Below are 4278 nucleotides of genomic sequence, written 5' to 3'. Positions count from 1 at the left end.
CCCATCGCTCACGGAAAGCGAACTTGGCGCGCGCGCACACGCACACGCACACGCACACGCACACGCACACGCTCACAGCCGCCCGCGCCACGCGCTCCCAACTTGTTCCGCGCCCGCAGCCGCTCCGACGTCTTGGAAACTCCATTCCCAGTTGCCCTCTTAGCCTGAGTTACCCACGCGGACTTCTTCGTAGGCCCCTCACACGCGAATTTCTGACCCTCTCGTGCACAAAAAACGAGTGGACCCAGGTATGTTCGTCACAAAGTCCCAATTTTGACTAACACAGACAAGTTAGACTCTCCACAGCTCACAGTACCGCACATAACTCTTGGGTTACCTAGTCCTCACCTTCAGATTGTCAGCCGCCCGTTCCGGGGTCTGCCTCACAAACCTGTACCTCCACACATAAACTCCTCAATTGGGTCACACATCACACACACACGCATAGGCACACACGGAGAGACCATCTAACTTCACTGACAGTCACAGAAACATGCAATTGACTCATATAAACCCATTCTTACTTCATATATGCCATTCAAGATTTTGACTTTTATCCAATTTTAATTTGCGTTACTCATAATTGCACTCCTGATCACAGACATGTAGAGAACCCTAGATTTTTACCTTGCAGGATGCTCTGAATGAATGCACGGTCCATCATATAGCAAAGTCTGGGTTCGTACCTCACTCTGTGACTCAGGCCCAACTTTGCACTCCTTCAGAACCCTGCATTAGGAGCACACACAAGCCTAGATTTACCTCAGAAATAGGCAACCGATGACTGCCTGCCTGGTTCTCTCGCACATCCGATCTGTTTAGTTCTTTTTACTTATATCATTCAATAGCTATAGGCACATAATCGGTACTCAATAAACCCCATTGAGTGAATGGATGATAACAATTTATAGGGTTGTTTCTATGTGCCTGTGCTATGGTAATTGCTTTTTTTTTTTTTTTTTTTTTTTTTTTTTTTGTACCAGGGATTGAACTCAGGACCTTGCACTTGCTAAACAGGCAGTGGAACCACTGAGCTAAATCCCTGGCCCCTATGGTAATTGCTTTTGATATTAATGTGTGTGATAGGCTCCTCTGGACATACAGTCTCAACCTTTGAAGGCATCTGCACTGCATTTAGTGAATTGAAACTCTGAACTCCAATGCTGGAGTAGAACAAAAACACTGAGAAGTGGAACACTATGGCATCTCAGTGGCAGGCCTGTGACAACCACTGAAGTTTGGGAATGGAAATTGGCCTGAACTCAAAACAAAGACGTGTGTTGATTAGGTATACCAACTTGCAGTACATAGAGAGAAAGGCACTCACTAAACTGCCTACGCTCTACCAAAATTAATTATGAGAGCTGGGGATGTAGTTCAGTGGTGCAGTGCCTGCCTGGAAAGCCCAAGGCCCTGAGTTCAATTTCCAGTGCAGAAAAAGAAATAAAATTAGATATGATTTCTTTAGCTGATTCTCTCTGGGCAGTTGCTCCTTTTTAATACATGAACACAGAATCGTATGTAAGAAATTGGTAGTGCAACTTACTTCCTCTATTTGTTCATAGAGGTTATCTTCTTCATTTTGTCCAGTGCTATTAAATTATTTTCAGTCATTAATTTATTTACAGGCTCTTACAGGGATCCTTGGAGCTAAGTTCCAGTAGGGGAAAACACGAAAAGAAAGACCAGGACAAATAATCATAGCACTATGAAGAAAATGAGGCAATTATCTAGGAAATATTAAATTTTTATTAGTGCCAGGCTCTGTGCTAAGGACATTCCATGCATTACCTTTATTAATCTTAATAACGCTGCAGGTCAGATACTATTATTATTATTTATTTTGGGGGGTTAAAAAAGGCAACAGAGTTTTTAAGTAAATGCCCAACTTTTGGCAAAGTCATAACCTGAAGCAAGATACACTCAGACTGTAAAGTTTCCTTTGAAAGAGGGTACATTCTGACTGCAGATGCACATTTGAGTATGACCATGTGTGCTGGTACATGGACATATATACCAGAGTTTGTAGTTGTAGATGAGACCTGTTATTATAGCTGCATGGCCTCACTACTATGTCATATGCAATGCATAATTACATTTGTTGACAAAACATCACATTTAAAAGTCAGCTGCACATATACATATGTGTTTAATTAAGAAAACAAAGCAATCTATTATTAAAAAAGACTGAAATGAGAATAACTGGTCTGACTCCAGTCCTGCAACCATATTGCCATAGGCAAGTATCTGATTTAACTTATTTGTTTTTCTCCTTCATGTTTGCCTCACCCACTTGATGGCTCACACACCTAGTAGGTTTATTAAGAAAATTATTGTTGGAGCAAGGCATTGTTCTTAGAATTTCATCAACTTGACGTGCATAAGGACTCCATAAATCTGGCCTAGAGATGTTTGTTAAGTTCCTGGCGGAAATCATCACAAGTAGTACTTCAAATTGGAATTCACATGTTATAATAGCTGATTAAGAGCCTATTCACTTTAAAACACCTCACAGAGCTCAGTTGTAAAGATCCAGTGAAAAAAAAAAAGAAAGCAGAAGACCAAAAGTAAAGTGTTAGCCAATGAAATAATTCAGTGTTTGATTCATTCTTGGGCAGAAAGTAACTTTAATTAAAACACACACTCATATGAAGGAATATCCTACCACTCTCATTAGCCTCAGGAACATGTGGCAGTTTTGTCAGAGGATACACAGGACAACCACAAAATAGCAGTATGTCTACAGCTACCTTAACTCAGACTATCCAGAGAAGGGACTGTTTGAACAGTAAACTATTTGTATAACATCATCAGTGAAAGAGCTGTCACATACCAGATCAAATTTATATTTCCTGTAACTGCAGTAAATCACATGCCACTTTGCCTTCAGATGACTGGTGATTTACACCCATAGCATATGCAATGATAGTTTTAGGGAAGCATATTCCAGAGGCATCTTCTATTACCTATAGATCAGCAGACGGCAGAGACTCCTAGACAGCAAGCATTGTCATGCACCAGGCAATTTTGATATGGCAGCACCCAGAATATATTTTATACAAAAAAATATTGTGCTGTATTCTTATAAGGGAAAAACCTACTCAACATTTTAATACTCAAGCTGTGTCTCCATGCTCAAAGTAAAAGAGAAGTAGTGTTATACAGTTTACCTTGACTTAAGAATGAATTTATTTATTTTTGTTATTTAGTTTTCTTCATAATCATAAACATGATTCTGCAAAGTTAGAGTTGGAAAGAAATAAGGAAAATATGGGACTCAGACAACAATTGCAGCAAAACACAAAAAATATAGAATATTATAAGCAGGTAGGGTGGAGGGGTGCTCTCCTGAGATACAAGTCTGTTGATTAAGATGTAACACAAGTTGAGTCAAACATAGTTTTCCTGCATCTGTTTGCCCACAGTTGTCAATGGTGTTCTTCTTGCTGATCTTTCCATTCATGAACCCAAAGCGCTCCATGGCTTCCATCACATCCATGACCTTTTTCATGTTCCCAAAGGCCACATGCTTGCTGTATAACCATAGCGCAGACGAAAAACCTGGAACCATTTGCATTCACTCCAGCATTTGCTACAGACAAGTTGGCAAGGTCTGTGTACTTCAGGATGAAGCTCTTAGCAATTTTCTCCCTGGAGATGGACTTGTCATCAGGGCCATTGTGGCATGTGATGTCACAACCCAAGAGCATAAATATCCTGGAGTAATTTTGTGAAACCAGCAAACCTTACAGCTAAATTCTTTCTCTCCAAAGCCCAGAGCACAGAACCTTTCTGCCATATTTGGAAGTTTGTATACAAGTCACTAGAAGAGGCAGCCCAAAGGCTGCAGCATTGTTGAGGAACATGGTGAGGTGAACCATGGCTGGCATTCGCAGCTCCAGGTGACAGCGGAATCTGCAAAACCAAAAGTGAATTTAAATATTTCTGAGTATAATCCATCCTCTGCCTTTTCCTTCCTTGGGAAAAGGAATTTTAACCTACACTATCTTTTTGTTCTATTTTACAGACATAGAATTTAGAAAACTCATTTCTCACCACAGATAAAATATATGAAGGAGACATTGTTTCTAAAATGTCACCCCTTTGCCTAACACACAGTAGGTGCTCAATAAATATTACTGTACCACTTCCTCAGAGTATAATACATCATTAACATCACAGGGATGCCAGGGATTTAGCTCAGTGGTTCTGCCACCTGCCTTGCAAGCACAAGAACCTGAGTTCAATCCCCGGTACAAAAAAAAAAAAAAAAAAAAA

The sequence above is a fragment of the Fukomys damarensis genome, unplaced genomic scaffold, assembly GCF_012274545.1.
Source record: "Fukomys damarensis isolate Sample0158 unplaced genomic scaffold, DMR_v1.0_HiC HiC_scaffold_3, whole genome shotgun sequence".
In the NCBI taxonomy this organism is placed as follows: Eukaryota; Metazoa; Chordata; class Mammalia; order Rodentia; family Bathyergidae; genus Fukomys; species Fukomys damarensis.
The sequence above is the reverse complement of the archived record's forward strand: the minus strand, read 5'-3'. Positions refer to the sequence as shown.